Source organism: Lissotriton helveticus, chromosome 2_1, assembly GCF_964261635.1.
Source record: "Lissotriton helveticus chromosome 2_1, aLisHel1.1, whole genome shotgun sequence".
NCBI classification, from domain to species: Eukaryota; Metazoa; Chordata; class Amphibia; order Caudata; family Salamandridae; genus Lissotriton; species Lissotriton helveticus.
In genome coordinates, this window is record NC_136059.1 from 1,645,402,019 (window position 1) to 1,645,429,041 (window position 27,023).

The following is a 27,023-nucleotide window of genomic DNA, read 5'->3' on the forward strand; positions in this document are numbered from 1 at the left end:
AGTTTCGTTGTAAAGGTTGAATACCGTTGATAAGGGGCCTAGGGAGACATGCTGATCAAGATGTACCTTGATCAAAAATGACCAGGTTTCAGGTTTCTAGCATTCTTATCATCAGACCACATGTTTAACCAAAGTTGAAAAAACAGAGAGGAGACCAGAGGAAGGGGCGAGAACTAGGGAAAAATGGAGTGGTCGGAAGAAAGAAATGAAGGTAAAGAGATAGAGGAAATACAGAATTTGTGGTGTTGTTTGTGAGCATGTGAGAGAGAGGAAGAGGAAGAGGGAGAGAGAGAGAGAGAGATAAAGAGAAAGCGCGAGAGAAACAGCTAATGAGAGAAAGGGGTGCAGTAGAGAAACAGTGCAGCCGAGGTTTCATACAGAAACAAGATCCTTTTCATGCGATAGCGGCGAAATGCGTTAATATCGCTGGAAATTCAGCGCTATTCAGGCATTATCGCTAATAGGGACTTAACCTGAATATCCACTTCCCATTGGATATACAGGCTAAGAAGTGGTCTGAGCAGGCGTTAGGATTTGGCGATATTCGCGCTTAGCGCGAATATTTTAATCGCTACGCCTGCTTTAATAATAGGCGATAGCGATGTTAGCGACTGCTTTCAGTCGCTAACAGGTTGGGTACGCCCACTTTGCATGTCATTAGCGATAAATATCGCTGACATGCAAAGCCGGCCCCAAACCGCTCGCTATCACCTAACTGATGTTAGCGGCAGCTTGCTAATAGGGCGATGAAATTATCGCCGCTTTGCGGCCGAAAACGGCCACAAAAGCGACGATAATTTCTTTTCGCCTGCCTTGGTAATATGTCCCTCAGTTATAGCAGCACCTCTCCCTCTGTCCCACACACGACATAGCAAAGAAAATAATTAAAGGCAACTATTTAGGTGTGATGAAACCCGTTGGCTCTTACATAATCTGATCCAGAGCACCATTATATTGTGCAAAACTTGCTTTGGCCCTCAGAGAAGAGGTTTTCCCTATTTTTCCATTGGTTACTTGGGGACTCAATGTTAAAACTTCTTTGCCTTGACAAAAAAACAGAGAGCCGGGAGATGCCAATGATCCACTGTCCTGGTAGTTCTGAGTTTTTGGAGGAGAAGGATGTTAAGTGAACATTTAGGACAAATCCCCCCATGTACATATATGTTTTATAGCAAAACAAACAAGATGATGGACGGAATGTTGCACAATGGCAAAACCTTCACCCCCAGTCACAGATGTGGGTTTAATCCATCGTTATTTTGCTCACCAAGCCACCCCACTTCAGACATGGCCATATGCAAATCAGTCTTGACCCTGTGCCTCATGGGAACACTCCAGCCCGAACTGCCAAGCCATATATGTTTTATATCAGGAAGAAGTAAATGTACCAAAAATCAGATCTCTCACATATGACCGCTCATACTTCTCATCTCTTTTTCTAAAATGCCAATTTTGACGTTTAGGCCTTAAACTGCAAATGTGCATATCTACATTCACTTTTTTCATAAAAATCCACTTGTCAAAGAATGGGAGACACCTTTTTCTATTGTTGAACAGTTGAGGGTTATAACATGTAGAATGCAGGTTACTCACAGGTTTTGTGATGCTGCTATCCTTTATCTTCTCATCAGATTCTGTTTTCGAGCCTTCACACGAAGAATATACTCTTTTATGGATGCATCGAGTAGCCCTTACAATAATCTTTACTGGGAACAACCAGTCCTCTTTCCTTGCTACTGACAATCAAGATAAGTATCCCTATATCTTTCACTTATATATACAGTTGTGCATTATTGGGAGTTATGTTTGATAAGTTTAAGTTCTATCACAAGCCACTTGCTCTCCAACACTGAACTCCACCACTTCCAGATCCAGCCCAGCCCCAGAACCACGCTTTGTGGCACTCTTGCCTACAAACCCCCAGGCCCTGCACTTCTTTCACCACTTCCATTGTTGACCTCATCACACCCCACGCCATCGCCTCCACAGACTACATACTCATCGGAGACCTGAACTTCCACCTCTACAACCTCCACCGTCCTTCTGGACAACCTTGGACTGAAGCAGCTCATCACCACCCCCACCCACAAGGCAGGACACACCCTCGACCCAATATTTGCAGGAATGAATGAATAGTACATTTATAAAGCGCAGACATAGCCCAAGGGCATCAAGGCGCTACAGAGGACTAGTGCACAGCCGAATAAAGATGATCATATTACAGTTTGTGTAAACAGACAGGTTTTCAAGGCACTGCGGAAAAGAGAGTGAGACACAAGGCCTGATAATCCATCAGGAAGAGAGTTCCACAGCCTAGCAGCAGCAGTGGAGAAGGCCCTGCCTCCCCATCTATCTTTTTGTACCTGGGGACTACCAGCAAATTCTTGCTGGCAGACCTAAGCTGCTTGGTAAGGACATCGCGGTAAAACATTGCTTTAATAGCAATAGGGCCTAGACCATAAAAGACATTATGGGTCAAGCAAAGAGTCTTACACAGAATTCTCCGATCCAGAGGCAACCAGTGCAGTGAAATGAGGGAGGCCGAGACTGATTGGTACTTCGGTAAGTCCATCACCAGCCTTGCTGCCGCATTCCGTACTAACTGAAGGCGATGCACTAGACCCCAGAGGAGGGATCAACATCAGCTTCAGCCACACCTCGCAGACCCTCTGGACAGACCACCACTGCGTACACTTCTCTTTCATCATCACCACTGCTCACAAGTCCACACAGCGCCCACCACAAAGAAATTGGAGCAAGATCACAGAGGAGCACCTCAACTTCACCCTCATCCATGACCCCCCCTCCACCACAACTGACACCAATGCTGCTGCCAAGGAACTACACCGCTGGATCACCAGCTGCGCAGACAAGCTCGCACTCCTCCGCAACCCCGACAGACAACACCCCTTGAAGGCCACCAGGTTCACCACCTATCTCCAAGAAGCCAGACACTCCTGCAGATGTCTCAAAAAATGATGGAGAAACAGCAAAACCACCGAAGACCAGACCATCTACAGGAACGCCAGGATAGAATACCACCAACTCATATCCAACAAGAGGACCTTCACCCGGAACAAATCCTCACCAACTCCAGCAACTCAAAGGAACTCTTCAACATCATCCAGCAACTCACCAAACCCCCCAGCGAAGTCACAGATGACACCTCCTTCCAGTACCTCTGCAACAAGCTCGGCTCCTACTTCCACCTGAAAATCAAGGCCCTCTACAACAACTTCAGTGAACAGACTCCAGAAACCACCCACCCTCCAGCGTTGACAGCCAGCCAGCCATCACCACCTGGACCCCGGTCACCACTGAAGATACCACCACGACCATGAAGAGTTCCTACTTAGGGGCCCCCATGGACCCCTTCCCTCTGCACCACTTTCACTGAGCCACTGCCACCATAGCACCCGAGCTATGCCACACTATCAATGCCACCCTTGAATCTAGCACTTTCCCTGATGACTGGAAGCAGGCAGAGGTCAAGGCCCTCCTCAAGAAACTCCCGACAGACCCGATGGACCTGACAAACTACCGTCCCATCTCTCTCCTTTCCTTCACAACAAAAGTCACTGACAAAATCATCAACGCCCAGCTGACTACCTTCATCAAAGAGAACGCTATCCTTGACTCCTCCCAATCCGGATTCCGCAGCAACCACAGCACCGAGCGTACTTCCTTGCCACCACCGACGACATCCGCACACTCCTCAACCAGGTGAACAACGCAGCCCTCATCCTGCCAGACCTCTCCCTAGCCTTCAACACTGTCTCCCACCACACTCTCACAGCCAGTCTCCACGACGCCGGCATGCAGGGAACCACCCTCAACTGGATCCGCTCCTTTCTCACCGGCAGAACCCAAAGGATCAGACTCCATACTTTCCTCTCCAAACCCACCAAGATCAACTGAGGAGTACCTCAGCCAGCCAACTAGCTCTTGGGGTCACTCTGGGGCAACTGGGTTCAGGATGCAGGTTCAGTCCATCTCACGCAGGCAGCAAGGCAAGCTGATTAGCAGTCCACCTTGCAGAGCAGCACAGGAGTCTTACTGAGTCTTCCATAGGCCCAGAAGTGTACTGTAGAGTTGGGTCTCGGGGTCCAATAGTTATTCCTGGTGCCCACTTGGAAGTAGGAGAAGTTTCTAGATGCTTCCACCCCCAGAGGTTCTTGGGATTTCCTGCCTCCCTGCACTGGCCCCACCTTGTCTGAGGTCACAAAATCCTAGACTCAAACCCTTTTTGAGTGCACTGGGGCAGAGGCTTTGTGATGTGCAAGTGTGGTAGGGAACAGTTCCTCACCCCTTTCAAAACAGAGATGGCCCATCCTGCCAACACCTATTCCCTCTTTGTATCACAGAAATCCCAAATTCCAGCTACAGTTAGTCACGTGACCTAGGATACAAGCTGCAGGCACCAAATGTTTAGGACCAGAAAATGTCAACTTTTTAAAAGTGGTACAAAAGGGGGTGGTGATGGATGGAGCATCTGAACCAATCAAACACTCACACCCAGTCAACAGACCACCCCCTTTTGTACGACTTTTTTAAAGTGGCATTTTCAGAATTGTGATTCAAAATTCCCACATTATTTTTAAAGAGGGTTTTAAATTACAGTTCTTTAGACACAAACTCAATATTTCCATCTGCTTCCAATTGCATTAAAAGAACCTGATATTATCCTATGGGAGAGGTAGACCTTATAGTAGTGAAAAACAAATAAGGTGCATATTAACAAGGGCTGGCGATAAACTAATCTCCACTTTACCGTCCGTTTTCGGGCAAAAAGTGACGATAACTTTATCGCTTCATTAGCAAGGACACGCTAGAGTGTGTTTTGCATACTTAGCGCCCGTTCCCAGCACGCCTAACTTTGCATCGCTAATGAGATACAAAGTAGGCGTGCCTCAAAAAAGCTCCATGGAAAAATATTGCGAAGGCAGCTTTGTGATATTTACAACAATGGCCCGGCCAGCGTAGCAATGTACAAAATCACGCTAGCTGGCCATTATCGCTGGATTTGGATGTCTGGTAAAATCCAGACTTCTGTATCCATAACGTTGGGGGTAGATTATGGTGATACGACCACAGGGTCGTATCACCAAGGCTATCTCCGTTTTGAGTGCAACATCGATGGTTTTCCAGCGATGTTGGCCCCTTTGCCTGGATATTGCTGGAATATTATCGCCCTGGAGTAACGCGTTGTTAATAACGCGCTAACCGGGCAATAAATGCCAGCGGTAGACGGCGATAAATATAAAATCGCTAAGCGCGCTTTGCAATATTTATCGCCGTCTGTTGCTGATATGCCCCTTAAGGAGTTATTCACAACCAGGGTATGTACAACTTAAAAGCACATGTCCAACCTTTTTAAGTACACTGCACCCTGCCCTCCGGGCTGTTTAGTGCCCGCCCTAGGGGCTACTTATATGTTTCAAAATGGGAGTTTTGGGCCTGGCAAGAACTTGAGTCTGAAATTATATTCTAAAACTGCACACCTGGGACATTTTTGAAGAGCTACTGTCATGGGTGGCACAATAAGCGCTGCAGGCCCACTACTAGCATTTAATTTACAGGCCCTGGGTACATTTAGTACTACTTTACTCAGGACTTACAAGTAAATTAAATAAGCCATTGGGTGGGGGTAGAGAGCTCCAGATTATCCGACAATCACGTTGGCATATCATGTTATATGAGAAGCAGTGAGCGAGGAGGGCTTAAGGGCCAGTGAAAAGGGAAAGAAGTGCGGATTATGTGGGAGTACTTAAAACACAGTATTTTGTAAATACACATTTTGAGGCCTTCAAAACAGAGAGAATGTGTGTGTGTTTTTATCTGAATATTGGAAAATCCCAGATGAAATCCGACAGTTTAACATACCAGACTGTTAGCTCCTGTGCACACCCCCCAGATCACTTTTCCAACGGAATAAGAAAATAGTAAGTCAACATACAGTTTCTTTTCATGACCTGCAATAAATAATCAACTTACTAAACCATACATTAGGCCTTTATCTACCTTGTTTATTGCTTTTTTGGTTTCTCCTTTGGATATGCTGACTTTTCTGTCTGAAGACAAAATAATGCTATTCTTGGCACATGCTTATAAAGGTTTCTCTCTATATAGCCTGCAGAGAGGTCCATGTATATATTTTGTCAACAATGTGTTGTTTCCCTTTTTTACCCTTATAAAAAAAATGATGAATATGTATAAAAAATAAGAAGATTTGTGAATGTTAAAATATCCTAGATAAAATCAATTTATCAGATAATATAAAATGTCTAGCTGTTGTTCTAAGCAATAAATATATGATCAGTTTACTATGGATGTAAAAATATGACCATACCCATAGGTGTTTTTCTGTTCTCTTTTAAAAAAAATATGTGCACTGTATAATAATGTACACAACTATATTTTTGATATAATATCTTTGAAAAAAATCTCTTTCAGTGTTCGTCTTCTTTATATATTTTTTTGTTGCAAATGACGGTCTCCTGATGAAGGCAGTGGCCGAAACGCGCGTAGTGTTACAACCCACCGCATTGCCAACCTCAATAGCCTACTTACCAACTGGTCATTTGTTTCTTTTTTGTAAAAAAATGTTTCTTTATGTGTGTTGTCAATCTCAATTCAAAAATGATATCAAATATAACTAAAATGCAAAGATAATAAGAAAAAATGTTTAAATAAAATATATTTTTGTAAAAAATCAGTTAGTTTTCTACGATGTTGTGTACTTTATATTGATACAGATATTCACCTTATGATAAATGGCTTCCTTGATATATTTTGTTTGCTACTGTCCTCATTTTCCACATAAATTCTTCTCCCTACGTTGTAGCGAACGCATTCATTAGTAGGGGTCCCCTGTTTTTAAAAAAAAAAAAACACACCCCCCTGAAGCTACACCACATGAGTAGTGAAGTTTACAACTTTGTAAACTGGCATGCAAGAGAACTTCAAGAGGTTTACCAGCAGACTATTACCATATGTTTTCTACAGAACACCTGATTTTAGGAGGACCTAGGCTGTTTTGATCGGAAAGAGTGAGCAGCTCTGCTGTATGTTTAGTAGTTGAAGGCATGCTGCAATGGCTTTAGTTGAAATAGATGGATTTAAATCAATCCCATGGTTTCTAGAGGATGAATTTCAGGTAGCTTTTGGGAAAGGCGTTGGAGTCAGTAAATGTGTTAAATAAGGTGATGAATGGAAAGTAGAGAAGCTCATTGTAGGGCAGTTGAGCACCAGTGACCGTAGGTAGCTCTGAGATGAGTGAAAGAGGTAAGGCATAAAAGTCAAGAAGCAGAAGAAGATTCTGGTACCATCAGCGTGGAGATGATAAGAAAAGCTGAAAGAGGAGAACATGCCTCTCAGACCAATGTGATAAACAGTCAGTGATGTACACGTGGAGTAAATTATACTTAAGAACCCTGCTAATTTGACAGTGTTGTTTGATCCCCCTGTCTATATTAATTTAATGGTTATTTTTTAATTTCATAGCTTCATAAAATCAAATACTGCTACATTATTGTTTGCCTTTTCACCTCTACCTTTCTATTTTCCCATATTTTCCATCTTTTTACTTCCGAATGCTGGAGCTTCTAAAGTTAGATTGTTTTGGAAAATGTAGATGTCCATCATTTAATACATAATTCTGGTCACAGTCGGGCTTGAGTGCTATGAAAATATATTCCAAACAAAGCCAATGAACGTCTATTATGAAAACGCAGAGCAGACCGAAATATTTAGGAACTTTTAAGTTCAATGTGTGTGGCTTCTTTCACTCAAATCTCCACCAGCGCTTTCTCTCTGACTTTGCCAGGTGCGGTTTCATTTATTTATGTATGAGTTATTTTGTGGCTTGGTCATCTTATCCCCAGGGATGGAGCACTTTGCTCTGAATTATTTGGATTCGATGGGGTGTTGTAATAGCATGTACATATGCAGGACCAGGAAGGTGATTCAGACAAGGCAGTCTGTCAAGAGCTTTTTTCTGATGCACCGCCGGAAATGTAGAATGCCAGCCCTACTCTGTAGAAGCAAGTCTGTGATTAGTTTTATAAGAGCTTGTGTGGTACTTTTGGCTCTGGGCTTTTTGCACAGTACATATGCAATGATATTGGCAGGTGAACATATGATAATAAAATCATCTAGGTCGATTCTTAATGTCATACTGTTCCATGCATAGTCACAAGCACACATTACCTAGGTTTCATAATGTATGACTTATGATGTATTGCCATGCAGGTGTGGGTGTATAATGTGTGCACTGACATAAAAAAACATTAATATAAATCAATACATACAATACAGGAAAACAAAAGAAACAACATAATTCCACAACCTTTCTAACCTTGCACGTGAAGTGTATGTGTTGTGTACATTACACACCCACCCACACACCCACACACACATACAAGCAAATGGATCTTGATCAGCAAATCTCAGAATTAGAGTTTGTGGGCGCTATCACATTAACAAAACAAGGGAAGGTTCAGAGGAGATGTGGTCACAATAAACAGTGGGGCGATAAGGGACCCTTGGCGCTGCCAGCCACTCCCATATTACTTACTCAAAAGAGGCTCTTCTGGCATGTATTCCTTCTACATGCTCAAAAGGCAAGATTATAAACTGCACATACACCCCTTTTTCCTGTTCTGAATGTAACCTCTGTCTTCTGTCCATACCCTCTGAAATTGATTTGGAAACTGCCGACTTTCCACCAAAGCGGCATATACCAATTCCCCCTCAACCTTTAGTCAACCACTGTTTTATCAGTTTAAATTGTAGGTCACTACCTAAACACAAAAGGGATATTTATGATCTTCTTTCTGAATTACAACCAGCTGCACTGTTTCTTACGGAGACCTGGCTGACCAATAGCTCGGGTCCAGACATTGCAGCTGCGCTACCTACTAACTATAGCTATATTAGCAAAAACAGAACACATAAAGAAGGGGGTGGTATCGACATTATTTTTCAAAACTCCTATGTATGTCAATGGATGGATCTTGACATTCCCAATTGTGAAGCTGGTTCTTTTAAGCTTAAGTTATCTTCGAATTTCACTCTATCTGGTGCTTTAATATATCGAGCCCCGAGCACAGCCAGCACGTGGGCTGCTTCGTTTCCCGAGCTCATTGCACCATATCTACTAGAGGCAACCAACTTTTTGATAGTTGGTGACTTAAACATCCATCTAAATGACATCTCCAGTCACACCAGTACCAACCTTTTAGCAGATCTATCGGCCTTAAATCTTACCCTTCATAATGAAGGTCCAACCCATAAGGCGGGCAATCTCCTTGATCCAATCTTCTTCAATCAAGATAACATCATTTGCAAACCACCGAAACCTATTCCTTGGTCTGACCACTATTTAGTGGAATTTACAATAGCAATACCACAGCTGACCATCTCTCGTAAAGCTCCATCTGGTCCCAGAGTGTTAAGGAACTGGAAAAAGTTGGATGCTATGAAGCTCAATACCTGTCTTAGGGACACCAGGCCCTTAATTAACACAACAAATATAGGAGATGCTACAACTATCCAAAACTGGCTCAGTTCTGCCATAAATACATGTCTTCCACAGAAAAATATAAACCAAACTCCACTCCATCCTCCTGCTCCCTGGTTTACTGATGCCCTTAGGCTGGAAAAAACAACCTGTAAAAATCTTGAGCGCAGATGGCGTGCCCACTATGATCCCGCACAAAAATTATTATATAAAGCAGCCCTTCTGAACTACCATGCAAATTGTGCATTAGCTAGAGCCGAATTTGCTAAAACAACTATTGAAAATGCCCAAAATCGGCCCAAAGCACTTTTTATAATCATCCGGGATTTATCTGGTTCATCCTGCCAACCAAAAGCACCCTCCCTAGACTCTGCACAGTGCAATGCTCTGGCAGAATTCTTTCAAAATAAAATCGACAAAATCTATGAGGAGTTCAAAGACCCAAATAGTCTTCCATCAGTCCCGAACTCCCCGGAAAGCTTGTCCAAATCAGGAAAAGTTATTAATCACCCCGTCTCAGCCACTCACCCCCAGCTTCTAACCAACTGGGTCCCCCTTAACTTGCTTTCATTACACGAAATTATAAAAACTATCAAGTCTGGCTCTCCCCTTGACCCTTTCCCCCCCCAAATCCTTCCTTCACTTGATACCCCTTCCCTCACGCTCATTTTAGAGCTTCTGAATAGTTCTTTGAGAGAGGCTGAAGTCCCTAAAGCTTGGAAACATGCCATGGTCTCACCTCTTCCAAAGAAATCTACCGCAGATCTAAACGACCCCTCTAATTTCCGTCCAATCTCGCTGTTGCCCCTTTTTTCCAAAATTTTGGAGAAACATATTGTCTCCCAACTCACTCACTTCACAGAATCCAATCACCTTCTTCACACATCCCAATCCGGTTTTAGGACAGGTTTTTCAACGGAATCCACCTTACTTGGTGTCTCTGAAACCATACGTCGGCAAGTGGATGAAGGGGAGACCGTGGCACTTATATTACTCGACTTAAGTGCCGCATTTGATACGGTCTCCCACACCATCCTCATTAACACCTTGCAAACCTATGGTATCACAGGACCAGCACTGGCTTGGCTTAGTAGTTTTCTCTCGGAGAGAACTTTTCAAGTATTTTCGGCCACATCCTCTTCTCAACCCCATAATCAACCCTATGGGGTTCCCCAGGGCTCGATACTCAGCCCTTTATTATTTAATTTATACGTCAGTCCCCTTGCCCGTTTAGCCGAACAATCTGGGTTGACAATTTACTCATACGCTGACGACACCCAGATTGTTTACTCACTCTCGGCAAATGCACATTCCAACCCATCTTCCCTCCATTTGGGCCTCTCCAACATTGCCAATTGGATGTTTGAGAATAAGCTAAAACTCAATGGAGGAAAGACGGAATTACTTTTATTTGGAAAACAAACCTCCTTGTGGGGCCCACAACATTGGCCCTCTCAGATGGGGCAGACACCCACCCCCTCTACCAATGCTCGCAACCTGGGCATCATTTTTGATGAAAACCTATCTATGAAACAGCAAACGGTCAGAGTGGCAGCTACGTGTTTTACCATACTCAAGTGGCTAAGGAAAATCAGGTGGATGCTCCCCCAGAATACACTAAAAACTGTAGTCCAAGCTCTAATTACTTCTAGGCTGGACTACGGCAACATCTTATACCTGGGAGTATGCAAGGATGTTACCAAGAAACTCCAAACAGTGCAAAATGAAGCTGTGAGACTGATATGCATGTTACCAAAAAGATCCTCTACGTCATCTGGTCTCCGGAGTCTCCATTGGCTCCGGATTGAACAACGAGCAAAATTTAAAGCTCTATGTTTCATGCATAGAATTAAGGCCGGTAAGGCCCCTGCATATTTGAGCTCCTTGGTTAAACAATACGTCCCTACTAGAACTCTACGCTCCTCGACTCAACATAAGTTCCAGGTACCCAGGATCAATCGAGTTAGACAAGGAGGTCGCTCTTTTTCCTATCTGGCCCCCCTGTTATGGAACTCCCTTCCAATCCAACTCCGCACAAATGAATGCTATTTGCAATTCCGTAAGAACCTGAAGACATGGTTGTTTAACCAATAACTAAACTTCATCTGCTCAACTGTCCCTTTCCCCTTGTTACCTGTTTCAGCCTCTTTCTTAGCGCCGGGAAACCTTAGGGTAGCTGTTGCGCTCTATAAAAATAAATATAATAATAATAATAATAATAAGGGAAAGAATTCTGGACAGGGCTTTTAAGAAGGATAAGCTTTCCTGCAACTCCTCTAGGATTCTGTTGTTCACGGGTGTCAGCCAGGTGAACAAAAAAAGGAGAATGGAACTAGAACCCAACAAGAAGGCATTCACTAGCTTTAGAGCCTAGGTTAGGACAGTGTTTCCTTTAGGTGTGGGCGAAAAATTATTTCCCGACAGAGTTCGTGGAGTTTGGCTCACTCCACATTCTGCTTGGAGAAGGCCCGGACTGGCCATAGTGGGCACCGGGCAATCCCCCGGTGCGCCGCACTGGCTGGGACCGGTTTTGGGCCCCTGGGGGCCGTTTTTGTTACAGGGCCGTTTTTGCAGCATAACTGCAAAATCGGCCCTGTACCAAAATCGGCCGAAAACCGGCCCCGACAAAGAGCTCAGCGGCACCTACAACCCCCCCCGAGTGGGGACAGGGGCCGGCCGAGCACTTTGCCAGGACCGGTTGTGGTTCCCAGTCCGGCCCTGGCTTGGAGTGCTGAAGTTCAGCTAAACTCCTCCAACCGTCGCTTAGTGGAGTTTTTCATCATGCGTGGCTTGCCAACAATAAATTAAGTTGGCGAGCGTGAGTGAGAATGAGAATTTGCATCCCCCAGCATGATTTTTGGTTGCTAGAATGCCTCCCAGTGAGATTTCTAAAATGCAGGCAGTCACGGCAGGTCATGACAGTTTGCGTTGAGAAAGCTGCCGCTTGAGTAGAGTATCTGCGTGAGGGCAGAAAGAAGCAGCACCCTCTGACATTCAATGTGGTTCAGTTTGTGCTGATTTGACAGCGCGGAACAAGCTCCCAGCACTTAAAATCAGCATGAGTAGTGTGACATGCCGCATTCCGCTCGCTCGCAGGACTCCTTGGAATCACGCTGAGTTTTCATGCAACTCCGTGGAATTCTGTGGAAGGAAACTCACAAGTTCCACCCACCCCTAGTTCCCTTGAAAATTGAGGCTCACCTATAAGGGGAACCTCTATCTCTTCTGACTGTCTGAAAGTGAACAAACTATGAGATGGGAGCAGACAGTTAATGGAGTTACTGTGTAGCTATTGCTCAAGAACTTTAAAGTTCACTTGGGTTTGTGACTTAGATGGTCCACTTGAACGTTTTTGTTTTTCTTGGGTCTCTCGCTATGGGACTCAGCATTTGGATGCAAACTGTAAAGGCCCGGATGTGAGGGCCTAGAGATTTCTTAAGGGTTAGTAGTACTTTGGGTTCACTGTAAAGGAGGTGTCACCTGTGACATCAGAGATTAAACGCTGCTAAAGTATGGCCATGAGTAGGGAATTCCTAACTTGTACTCCGCCACTGAAGACTAGGGTCAACTAAATGTTTGCTTTTGCATGTAGAGCAATATATTATGATAACCTTGCTGTGGCTTACATATTTCCGTTCTGTACCAAATTAAAATACAGTCTTAAAAATCAGAGCAATAATGAAAATCAATGACATTTTTCAAAGAGAATGTCTTCTCTCAAACAGAGAAATGTGTTATTCCCACTGAAGTACTTTCCAGTTTGTCATTAGTCTTTGCAAATGAACTCATCATTGATAAGCAAATGCAAACCAATGTAAGGGGCACAGCAAAGATTAACATCATAGGACTCTACTTTTGAAAACTAACCTTCCCAGGCTAAGGTTCTCTTGGACTTACACCCAGTAGCGCAGACAGTAATGTTTAAATACAGCTGCAGTTTCTCTATGGGGAGAGGTGGCGTCGCTCCCCTACATGTATTGCCCCATGGATCCTGTATTAATTTTTTAAAATTCTAATGTTAAATGCATTTAGAAGGTTTATTATTCCCGTCCGCGGTGCTTCCATTTCAGCCGCGGGCCAAGTGCACATTGCAGGCAGCAGGCTTTCAATTGATGAGTGGGCGGGGTGAGGCATCATTATAGACAGCAACAGGAAAACTTGCTGGGTCTGGAGATGTGTTAGTGTGCATGTCGAGTTGGACAGGTGTCTTCCTCGACCAACCCGACATGCGCACTTGAGGCCTCTCCTACCAGCATAACGTTGGTGAGCCAGGGATCACAACCGCAGCCCCCTGGTCTCCTAATGAGCATTGACTTTCCCTGCTCTAGCCAATCCTGGCGCTGCTCTTATGCTGTTTGCTGATATAAACAGCACTGGAGCAGCTTCTGGAATGGCTCAAGAGAGGCGATGAGTAGGCCTAGTCTTGGAGGCAACCAGGGGCGGACTGGACGTAGCGGGCACCGGGTGTTTTACCGGTGGGCTGCTAGGGTAGGGGCCGATTTTGGGCACCTGAGGGCCGTTTTTGTTACAGGGCCGTTTTTGCAGCATAGCTGCAAAATTGGCCCCTGAATCAAAATCGGCCCTGGCAAACAGCTTGGCCGCTCCCCGGCCGCTCCCAGGAGGGCCGGTCGAGCTCTTTGCCAGGGCCAGTTTTGGTTCCCAGTCCAGCCCCGGAGGCAGCATTGGGATGGGAGGTTTAGCTTTACAGAAGAACATGGCCGATCACAGTACGGCTTTATTATGAACCAATGCAGTCATTGATAATTTTCTATCCCTTGCTGCTGCCTTTCCTTCAGTCCCTACTGTTCCCGCCTCATCATGCCTAGCTCAGGGAATGGCAAAGAAGAGGTTGAGGAGTGGCCCACCTGACAGTAATATATACTTTACTTTAAATAACTTTAGTTCGGCAACTAGTGCCATAAAAGTTTCGTGCAGCATACATTACATGCATCAGAATCGGATTAGCAATAAAATACATAAACCAATAATTCAAAAAAAGTGTTCCGAAAAGCGATAAAGCAGCAAGACACTGGAAAGTTATAAAGTCAATTGTGCATCAATGAGACAAAGAGTGGAACAAAAGCATAAAGGTTTGGCCACATCTTTGGTCTAAAAACAGCTAGAAAAACATAGCTACAGTGCATATATTTCTGGGGCTAGCTTGTTCGTCTAGTTCAAGAGGAGCAGCAATGTGGGTACCACAGCCCCGCAAAGCGCAACAGTCATGTAGTGGCAGGCACATTAAAGTGCATTGTACAAGTAGCAAATGTTCCCAATAGCAGATCTGCATTTTGTTTTGGTCAGATCTTAGTATAGGCAGAACAGTAGCATGATTTCATGTGCCTAACAGCCTACAGATTGGTTTGGTTCACTGAGTGCGGGGGCACGCATATGCTGCACAAGCTAAGATTACAAGTGCTACAATTTCCTTCATGGCTTTACAGCCAGGGCACTGCATAGAGCTGGATGGATTTGAAGTCCATGTGCTTATCAATGCTTTAAGTGGGTGTGAGCCTATCCTAAACTGGATATAAAGTTTACTGTCCAAAATAACCAGAATAAGATCTAGGTAAGGCTCCAGTGAACTAGCTGGTTTAAAATCCAGAAAATCGCTAGGTAGCGAGCCTTTGGATGCTGCATTAAACTCTTTCTGAGCTACCCACTCCCAGTAGTGTGCCTTCACTTGATCTTTAGTAGGGAGGGATTCCGGGGAAGAACATTTCCGTGTCTTTTGCATACCCATGGATGTCAACAGCTTTCTTACACTGCTTATCCATGCAATTTTTCTTCAGCCTGTTAGGGAAGATACTTCCAGGAGGGCAACAGCATAGGATGACAACTCAGGCCTAGTCTTAATTCTCCTCCAGAACAGCAATGGCCGCAGCCTGGCATTCTCTTGAATAGATTTTGTACCCATATCGATTTCAAGGGGCGGAGAGGGGTGTTCAGGGGTAAGACGATTATTTTCCTCAGAAACCTATGTTCACTTCTAGACAGAGCAACTAAATTAGCAAAACCCCAGAGTTTAGCCCCATTGAGTGCTGAGACCACCACTTTTGTATTGGATATTTGGAGTGCTGCTGCAATAGGTTTACTACTGGTGCGTGATGTTCTTTAAGCAAGACACCCACAATTTACCTATGTTTCATTGCCAATTTTTCTCGATGGGGTTACAAGACATACTTGCTGAAAGTTTTATGCCCGGGTACTCGAAAGTGTCTACTACTACATACTGGAAAGCGTCACATTTATGTAAACACATTGGCAAACACGAACAAGCCAGCTCAGAAAAGCGGTGTTACGCCCCTCTTTGAAATGTATGGAATTTTCAAATATCTGTATTGCAAATATGCTCTAATTACCATAGAGGTGTTACCTCTGAATTTAGCACTGAGAACTTAACGATGGCGGTGGAGTAAAATTGCGGCTGATGGGAGCCAACAACAGAATGGCGATTTCCCAAATACAGCTAGTCAAATAAGTAACTTGCAATTTTAGAGCTCTCCACTCCTCGTCATGGAACTGATCCCATGTGACCCAAGAAGTGACATAAGTACTTCCTGTTACCACTTTTTGGTCATTCTCTGTGCTGGAGTTACGAATCCCATTAAAGATTAAGTAGAACATTCAGGCCTGGCATTAGCTTCACATTCTGCTTCAATCACTTAATCTCCCAATGTCATGTGTTGTACCTGCGTAGTTATTAAACAAGTAGGTTTATTTTATTGTCTCGTGTTCGATTGAGTTCATTATTCTCATTTAGATTTGTTATCTTTCAACTTGTATTTCTGGGCCCGTAACACCATTCCTGATAGTGTATATATATATATGTTGGTCATGAAAGGGCTATGCTTCATTAGATGCTCTTGCTAGTACATAAATAAAATGAAATACGGCAAATGTGAGGCAGCTGCCGTGTTGCCAGGTTCGTTGTGGCAGGTTAGCGCCTAGAGTGGTGTTGGTTGACACGCTCGTCTCTCTGTGGTTTTGACTGCGTTCTCCTCTACATAGTCAGCACAGATGGTGAGCATTGACTTCTAGGCGCAACTATATTTTCTTAAGTTAGGGTGTCTGATCCTGGCAAGTTCGAGGTTGTACATCCAGAGAGAGCTGAGACTCTATGAAACGTGACCAGTTCCCTGGCAAAACAAATCAGAACTTGCCTGATGGATGCTTTCCAATGGCTGTCTCATCCTCAGGTTAAGTATCGGTTTAAGATCGGAGGAGCCTTGGCCGTCCTTCTGGCTGAAGGATGCTCCGCTACCTGTAAAGTACACTAGCTCGGTTAAAATTCTGGGCATCAAGGTTTATGGTGGGCTTCCCTTTCTAGCACAGGTCAATGCAGTAGCAGGGACTTGTTTCCATCTACTGCTAATGCTTAGGAAGTTCCTCCATTTCCTGTCTCTTTCGGCTTGGAAACTGGTAGTTCATGCACTGATAACATCTAGACTTGACTATGGCAATGCACTGTACCTGGACTTACCTGAGTATTTGATCAGTAGGTTGCAGGTGGTCCAAAATGCAGCAGCCCGACCAATACTCAGCTTGCCTCTGAGAACTTTACCCATCTCTCAGAGAGCTGCATTGACTTCCTATCAGGTAGAGGATTATCTTTAAGATCTTGTTGTTAATCCACAGAGCTTTGCATTAGTCAAGCACAGAGTACCTGAGAGTGAGAATCTGTTTTTATGCACCCTCCAAATGTCTGAGCTCAGCCAACCTCTTTCTGGCCCAAATTCCTCTGACTCACCGGTCCAGAACGGGGGGCAGACCCTTATCTTTTTCAGGACCTTCACTATGGAATAAACTCCCTTTGGAATTAAGATGCATTGCATCCATCACAGATTTGGGAAGGTATGAGGAAGGAAGCGCTGACATGACAGGCATGAGGGAGGTGAGGATGGAGGTAGAGAGGCATAGTTGGCACAAGAGGAGATAGGAGAGAAGAGAGATGAAACTTGACAAAGTACATCATCCACCACAGATATAAGGCTCTGGACGAGAGACAATGTGATGTAAGCCTGAAAAGGAACAGAAGTGACCGTTCACGTGGCTCGGTGGATTAGACACTTGCTACTCAGATCGTTCGAAGCTAGCAGTTCACAAGTAGACATGATTAAACCATCCTTTCATCCTTCCAAGCCCGACGCATTGAGTACCATTAAACTGGGAAACTCCAACACCTGTTATATACAGGGCTTGGAAACTAGAGCTGGAGTACTACGCACTATGCGGGGAAGTGGGGAAGTGTGGCTCACCGGTTAGAGGCGGCAGACCCAGAAGCAGAGGTCGGCCCGGGACCAGGGTTCAATTCCCGACGCGGCAGGGTACGGAACCAATGTCAGCGGGCTCGATAAATCTCGCCTCGGTGCCTCTCTAACCATGGGTCCCACGCTGCAACTCTGGGCAATAGCTTGCTTAATCTCCACAACGGCCCCCTCGCTGCCGGGGATGCCTGGCTTCACCTTGGGGATGCCCAATAGGGATCATCTCACAGGGAAAGCCAGGACGGGTTCCCCAGCGGCACACAGCACCAAGAAACCCTGGGGTGAACGTGCGCTCTACAAATTCATACTAACATAACATGCAAAACACAGCACATGTTGCTCATTTTATAGGCATGCCATCTATCCCCTCTTCTATTTGCATTATTTTCTCCCTCCCTTTCATTTGCCCAGTCACTTACTCTTTAGCTCCTGTCCCCTTTCATTCATAAGGAAATGCTCTATCTTCCAGCACCACCTACCATAATCATAATATTTCCTTTTCACACTTTAACTCTTTGTTCAAAACAGCTTTGTCCATATCCATGCCTTCAAGAGCGCTTCTTTTCTTTCTAAGTAATCTCCTCTCCTGCTTAGTCTCTTTCATTCAGCCTCACATTCACAGAATGTATGTCATGGTGTTATACCGTGTTTAACCCCTCCCAAACTGGTGACGAACCCCAGCCGTCACGCCCCGCGGTGGGCGTGTGCTGATGACGGCTGGGGTTCGTCACGGCCCCGCCCTGTTCGTTTGTTTACCGTACAGGGGAAAAATCGCAGCCGCAGCGAAGGGGTTAACAAGTTCAGAAGTGTGTGTTATACAACTGGACTGTGACTGAGACCCTTCCCGAGAGAAGATAGATTCATGAGATATTCTCTTGCTGTTAAGATGGGTGCACACATAGCATATGTATATACAATCTGCTATGCAATCTGCTAGTCTCAGACTCCACCACTCATTCTTCCAAAGTAGAACAGCACACAAATGGCAGGGATCTCCTGTTAAGGGTTATAATAATTAAACCAGTGTTATAAATGAGGTTTCTGGTTGTCAGTTGGTATGCGCCCTGTACAAGCATGAACCCTCACTCTAGTCAGGATGAGTAAAGTATACACCAAAGTTTGAATGTGCTCACCCTCTGGTAGCTAGGCACAGAGCAGTCAGGCTAAACTACAGAGGCAATGTGGAAAGCATTCATGCACACATACAATAACACAGTGATCACACCACAAAAGGACTTCACACAAGTTTAGAAAAATAGCTGATCAGTCCAAAACAACAAAAATCCGACATGTATCTATCAAGATATTACTTTCAAAAGGTCTCAACAGGCCAGTCCATAGAAAAATATGAATGCATCACTTTTTAGAGCAAAGTACTTGGAATATGTCGGAATTAAAGACGAAAACGGATGCAGGGGAGGTGAGGGCACTGTAAAAGTAAAGCGATACATGCCCTAGGGCTGTCAATGTGTCCCTCCCCTCTACCATAAAGCGCTTCCAAAGACCCACCCCCAATGTATGCCAAGGACCTAGTACATGTGGAGATCTGACTCATACCCTAAAAACCACCTGCGTCTGTCATCCTCCCTTTTGTAATTCCTTTACTATATCTTTGGGAATGTACACCCTCCCCTTCGACTGCACTAGATATGTGCTGCCATAAATTGTGCTGGCCTCTGCTGCTTGGCCTTTATGTCCAGCTCCTTCGAACTCAACTCATTAGCCAAAAGCAATTATTTTCCTCCAGAGCAAGGGTTTTCTCCATTTCCTTCTCCTGTTACTTTTGCTCCTTCCAAATTTCTTGCTTTCTACTTCCCATTTGAGTTATACCTGGTCCATCTTGAGCTTCTCAAGCTCCAGCTCATGCTCTCTAGCCTGTCACTTGTCCTCCAGCTCCTTTCGGGACAGACTTTTGAAAGACACACTGCCGACTGCCTCGGAGGCAACCCTCCTCCCAGACAGATCCTTACTTGGGGGCAGATGTATCAACGCAATTTTTAGTCGCAAATGCTGCGATTCGCTAAAAAGCAGAGTTTGTGACAACAAATCTGCAAAACGGTATGTAGTAAGGAAAATCGCATTGCAAAATTAAGGAATCGCAAAATTTGCGATTCCTTAATTTTGCGTAAGCATTGCGATTCCTTAAATGCTATGCATTAAGCATTCAGTTTTTGCGATTTCTCCTTAAGAAATCACAAATTACCACCAACTTCAAGTTGGTGGTAATTTGCGATTTCTTTCACAAATGCACTTTTTTGCATTTGTGAAGGTGCCATATGGCGCACATACATGCCCTTAGTGCATGTATGTGCACCATATGCGCACACATGGTCATTTCAGAGGTGCATCAGGGTGTCCTCATGATACCCTTGCACCCTTGAAATTATTCCCAATTTGCGATTCTCAAATTGCGAATCGCAAATTGAGAATGACTTCACATTTATTCCTATGGGCCTCCTGACCCATAGAAATGAATGGGAAAGCATTCCTTAATTGTGATTTCGCAATTTGCTAATCGCAATTAAGGAAAACTAAGAAACCCATAAAAAATTGCGATTTTTTACATACATCCCTTTTTGCAATTCTCAAATAGCGATTCTCAAAAAATCGCTATTTGAGAATCGCAAACGGGGATTTTCATGCATATGCCCTTTGGTCCTCAGACAAGTCTCCCTCTTCCATATTGACCACACTTCCTCCTCGGTTGACTCAATAGGTCGAGCTACAGCGCATGCCCTGTCTGCAAGACCTGCAGTAAATGATATTCCTACATTTTTCCCACCTGCTGCTTACGACTGGTTAATTCTCGTGAGGCTCTTCTTTGGTGCCTCCTAAGTGTTGGTTGCAATAGCCTGAACATCAATTCCTTTGAAGGCTAAGGAGCACCAGTAAAGTACTGTTTCCTTGCGGCTTCAGGGTTCATTTGTTGTTTGGGGAACTCTTTTGGTTAGGCTGCATTGCTTTTAATCCCTGCTCGCGAGGGCTGCTTTGGTAATGGTGCCCCCTCGTCTCCTCTTTGGAATGTTGTTTGCTGGTGAGAGAGCGCAAACTGATATAAATATATGAGTACATCACACTTACCTATAGAGAGCATAATTCATGAAGAGAAATGCCATGAGTGCTAATAGTATCTGAAATTATATTCTAAATGTATAGCTAATATAGAGATTTAAGTAGAAGTGGAATTAATACAGAAATGTGTGACATTATATGATTTTATTAGACGTGATTATTTTGAATCTATGTCGTGTAGCTGTTAACATATAAGATGGTCTGTGGTAAAACGCAGAACGTGGTAGGCCTCAGGGCCAGAGCTGGAGCTAAAAGGGAAGGTGTTTCTTTTTACGACACAGATTGTTTAACGTTTTTGGTCATTGCATTAATGGGCCATGATTTAGAGTAATGTTTTCTAAATAATAGAATAAGAGTTTTAACATGCTTTAATTAAATGAAGAAATTGAATGCTATAATCATAATGTGAAATATTGTAGGCCTGAAATGTTTTAGCATTGATTTACACGTACATGTCTGGGCTGAGAAATGTTGCAAGCCTTTTTTAGAAGTCTATGAGAGTTGGGTTCTTGGCGGCAGATATCTGTCTGCAACAGGAAAGGGGGGATCCAATTATAAGTGAATGAATAGAGGCCTGTTCAGTAGACGGCCCAGACATGGAGGAGGGTTCTGGAATGTTTAAGGGGTATCAGCGGGCCGGAGAAGAGACTGAGAAGCAAGGTCAACTCTAACGTCTGAGGCCCAATACAAAGCATCATGGAAAAAGCCTGAAGTTGCACCACGTGAGAGGCGTTTCGCAAGGGGCGTCTCAAATGTTGTTGACTATTTTGTATTAGGGACAGCACCCCTGGGTGGAGTTAGAGCAGAGACCTGAGGACCCTTTAGAGAGCGGATGGGTAGGCAGTGAGGGGTCATGACTGGAGAACTTTAGGTTTTCACCAAGAGACTTAGAGTGGGTGACTTCCCTTGGGGGTCATTCATTGCTGACACCTTTGTTAGGTTGGGACTTGGTTAAGTAGGGATACCATCTAGAACAGGGTAGGGACGCCTAACCTGTGTTCGTTTTCCTCCAACCTAAATGAAGGAGAGATATGCGTCTATGCTGATAGCTTTGCTATTTTTAGAACTTGTGTTAGTGATTTCTGTTGCTCGTCTGAGGGCTTTTCGAGAGCACATGTATGTAATTGGACCTGTGTATCTCGTGAATCTCATTCTGAGATGCTTGTATTTGCAGCTCATTATATCTTTACAATAAACTTTTGAAACCTAGAAGTTGTCCGTGATCTTTAAGAGTAGAGTCCTTTATTGGGTGAACTAACTTGCAGATAGGTGTACTGTTTCCTTCCAAGACAGGCAATAAAGGTTCAGTCGACCAGATCGAGGTTTGGATCAATAGATATAAGGTATCGATCAAAATCTCGCCCTTTCAGTTGGTAGCTATAGAGGATGGTTGCCTTCTTGAGGACGGTGACCTAGGCCAGGTTAGCTTACCCCAAGGCCCCTAGAAATCGATGATCGGAAGAACAGCCCGCAGATGAAGATCCGGATGACGTGAGACAGAAAAAGCAGCAGTATCGGTCGAGAGTGAGTATAAAGGGTTATGCGTGTTAGATTGCGGTGTTTTTGTATTGTATCTATGTTGTAATGTCTGGCGGAGTTGAATGTCTGTAGAGTGACTGTGGAACAGGTTGTGAGCGCGCGCAACCGGTGGAAATCTTAAGTTCAAGGAGAGCTTAAGTGGTTCGGGTGTATCGGACACCCAGAGTAATTGTCAACTAGTGTGAAGGGGGTCATGAGGTACCATTGATCGCCCGAGAGACCGAGATAGGGGGAACGTAAGAGTGAGTGCGTGAGTAACGGACGCTGGTCGGAAGTTACTGTGTGTGTAAGTAACCTATCAGAGAGACGATAGACATCTCGTCAGTTGTGTTGACAATTACAGATAGACTGTGGACGTACAGTCGAGAGAAGTGACCGCTTGGTCGGAAGTAGTCATTTTTCAGTGTATGAATGGGACGCATGCATAACCGGGAGACGAGTTGAGAAAGGAGGGGTGCTGCTGCGAAGCGGAGAAAAGAGACGTCAGGTGGTGTCGCGCAGTGATTGGCTGACAGGAGAAAGACCGCGCTGTGATAGGCCAGCTAGCGAACACGTCATACAGGGTCGCGACGTGATTGGCCAACAGGAGAAAGACCGCGCTGTGATAGGCCAAGCTAGAAAAGCCGCGACAGGATTGGTGGATTGTCATCAGGAAGTAAACAGAGTAGCGAGGCTGGATTTTGTGCGCATAATTATGAAGTGTTTTAAATGGTTGAAAGCGCTGTTTAAGAAAGAGAGGCGAGGATCGTATGAAGGGGAAGAAGCCCCGCCGGAGGGTACGCCAGCTCGTTATATGGCAGTAAATGTTGGGTTGCATACGATCCTTTGGATATCAGAGTGGAGTAAGATTACTGAAGGAAACGAGGAACTGACGTTCCCGAAGTACGGGACGTTCAGATTAGAGGTGTTACATCGATTGAAATCAGTCATGACCTCAAAGAGACCCTTGCCTAGACCAACCCAGTTTGAAGCCCTTGAAGCATGGCTTAGGGCAGCGCATGAAAGGAATATGAACAGACGACAAGAAAGGGTGAAACGCTCGGTAAGGGCAGTACAGGATGCCAGGTGGGATGCGGATGCTAAAAGATGGAGAGTGCATAATTTGGAAATAAATAAACTGTACCCAGTGTTAGAGGCGCCAGTAAATAAAAGCCCCCTAGAAGAAGATGATGAGAGCGAAACAGAGGACAGCCTGATAAACAGATTACTGACAGACAGGCCACCCCCGTATAATAGAGCAGGGGGAGAGGTCGAGAATACTGAAGGAGAAAAGGGGGGCAATGCAGGAGAGCATAGACCGCTTCCCAGTTCACAGTGGGATCCTGAGCCAAAGAAAGAGTTGCTCCAGCCTAGTCAGGTGCAACAGGTAGTCGGTAGGTTTGTGGTACAAAGAGCGCCGGAAACGGAAAGCGCCACATCCTACCCATTACCAGATGCACTACAGGTACCTGTTACCATAGGTCCTATAATATCGATATATGACCAAGAGAGAGCAAAAGGGGAAGAACGGAAGCGGAAAGACAGAGAAAGAGCAGAGCAGGCAAGGAGGAACGATACCACTAATTCCCCAAGTCAGATGCCGATACCCAGAGAGTGGAGCACCCCGATGCACACAGCAGGGGACCCAGGAGAAGATCCTGGGGGCCCCAGATGGCCAATGGATCTGAGGGGATCTGGACGAAAGTCCTTTCAAGAACTAAATGAGTACATGAAGCAGTGGGATGAGGCAGTGAAGGCTCAAAAGTGCATCAATGCTGCAGAAGCAGAAAGGGAAAGTCAGGACAGCAGAGCACGAACTCACTGCGGGGCTGGGGAGAGTAGCCCGGAGTGGGACTGTAGAGGGAGTAGGGGAGTCACCCATTGGGCCCGGAGTGGAGGTAGAACAGACCTGGAAAACGGGGGCCCCGGGAGTGAAGGGGTGGCGTGCCCAATACTCAGTGAAGGGGAGAGGAGAGCGCAAGAGTACAGGAACAGCTTTAAGTGTCCACACTGTGTGCCTGGCACCAGAGAACAGAATGGGAGTTGTGAGAGGTCGCACCATAGTCCCTGTGATGACAGAAATGAGCGCAGCCCAGGGAATATGGGGAACCAGGAAGGATCGTATCGGATACTGAGCGATACGAGGCAAAGGGAGTGTAGCGACCAGAGGGAAAATAACAGAGAGATGTGCGGTGAGAGGAGAGAAGAAGACGAGAGTGGGCAGAGAGAGAGTAGGGGTAAAAGGCCCGTGTTCCATCACCTTCCAAGATTGGATGGCCGAGCATGGGACCTGGAGAGATGGGAGCAAGGGAGGCCACCCATTAATTCTCCCGAGCCCAAACGCAGAGCTCGAAGTTGGGATGGTAGGGAGACCAGTGAGCCCCCTTCAAAAGACATATTGCGAGCTGAGATAAAAGCCAAGAGACTTGATGTCTCCAGCTTAAGGTCAGATCTGGATGACATGGTAGATGGTACCCTGCCTTTGGAAAGAATGGAAATGTATGAACAGGATGAAATACTGTATATGGCAAAGGACATCACACGAAAGGCGAGAGCAGTCCATGAGAAGTTAGTCGAACTAGCAGGCAAATATATGGTGGACTTGTCAAGAACCAAAGCATTACAGGGTAACCACAGGCTACATTACTCAGATCGGGATCTAGATGAGAGGAGAACGATTGGGCTGAAAACACACATAAGGGAATTGATTACTGGAATAAGGACATGGAGGGCACTAGATAAGTGGGAAGAGAGGTGGTCCAAGAAAGGGACCGGCAGAAGAAGCATGATTGGTATAACACCAGGACAGCAGGGAATAGAAGCTTACCCTTTGCGTGAAGTTGCCAATGGGAGCTATGTACATGTCCCTTGGAGTAGGGGAGATTTAGCTGCTTTTACCACATCTTTCCCCAAGTTACGAGAGAGCCCCGTGGAGTGGTACAAGCAAGTCGAGAGGTTTGTAAAGATCTCAAAAGTCCTATGGATAGATCTGAACACGCTGTTTGACATTATAGTACCAGGAGATCTGTGGACAGCATGCAAGGTTAGCGCTGAGTGGCCCACAACGGAGCCAGAGAGAGATGCTAGGACTAATGGGCCGTCCGAGATCGTGATGGCAAAATTCGAGAGAGTGATGACTTGGCTGAAAGAAAAAGTGCCTATGCAAGACATAGATTGGGTCAGAATAGACAGAACGAGACAGGAACCCAAAGAGACAGTCCATGAATATTACGAGAGATTGCTGAAGGCGTTTAAACAGTATAGCGGCTTGGATGTAATGGATCCAAAGGACATAGGGCAATTCGTGTCCAAGTTCGTCCTGGGACTGAGACCGGATATTAGTTTAATGATTCAGCAACACTCGATTTGTTGGCAAAGTAGACCCCTAGATGAAATACTGAGATATGCCAGGTACTGCTGTGATGAGGTAGACTCCAAGGCTAAGAAACTAAAAGAGAAGCTGATGGTGGTACAATTGCAGGCAGCAGGAAAGGGGGGACCGCAACAACAGCAGCAAGGGACAGGTACAGGAGGTAAGAAGCAGTACAGTCAGAACAAGGGTAATGAGGAGAGTACTACCTTTAGACCCAGAGTAGACATAGCTACCTTGAAGAAAACGACTAGGTGTCACCAGTGCAACGAGTTGGGGCATTGGAAACGCGAGTGCCCTTACAATGTGGAGATCGGAGAGCAAGAGATAGAGGAGGAAGAGGTTCAGAGCGCACCTATGAGAGGGGCGACGCCATACCAAGGAAAGGTGCTCAAAGGGGGGGGGGCTCCTCCCCGAGCCCAGTTCCCGCAACCTCCTCGAGTAGGGAGTATGGGTAAGACCTATAGACAAATGCCCCTGTTTGTGGAAGGTGAAGAATGCTATTATGTGGACCCATTAACCGGACAGAGAGTGGAAAGAGAAGACTGCACCCTCGGGGCAGCCTTAGAGGTAGATCAGAGGGGACCCTATGTGGAAGCAGAAGTAGCAGGGTGCCCTACGACATTTCTGGTGGACACAGGAGCCACTAGATCCACGATCAGATCAGCTGCAGTTCCAGACCTGCCCATGTCTGGAGAGACCATACAGGTGGTAGGGGTCGCAAACAGGAGAATAACCAGCCAATTGACAGAACCGGTACAGGTGAAAATAGGGAAGTACAGCGATGAGCACCAATTTGTGGTTTGCGATTCAAGCCCTGTGTGTCTGCTAGGAAGAGACCTGTTGTGCAAATTGAATTGTACTATATATTGTACACCCCAGGGAGTGGAGGTATTGACTAATGATGATGATGCAGATTTCAAAGTTGCAAACTCAAGAATATGTGTGGAGCTGTACCCTACTTTGACAGTAGACGAGCTTCCCTGGGATTTGAGAGAGACAGTGGCATCAGAGGTATGGGATTTCACTGGGGAAGAGATTGGATTGGTCAAAGGGGTGGACCCAGTGAAAATTGTAGTGAAACCGCATGCTGAGTTCCCAAGAACACCCCAGTATAAACTGACTCCAGAAACGATTGCAGGCATAAAACCCGTGATCGAGTCCATGATTAAACAGGGAATACTGAAAGAAATCGTGGGTAGTCCATGTAACTCCCCGATTATGGGTCTGCAGAAACCAAATGGGAAATTCCGGATAGTGCAGGACCTTCGAAAGA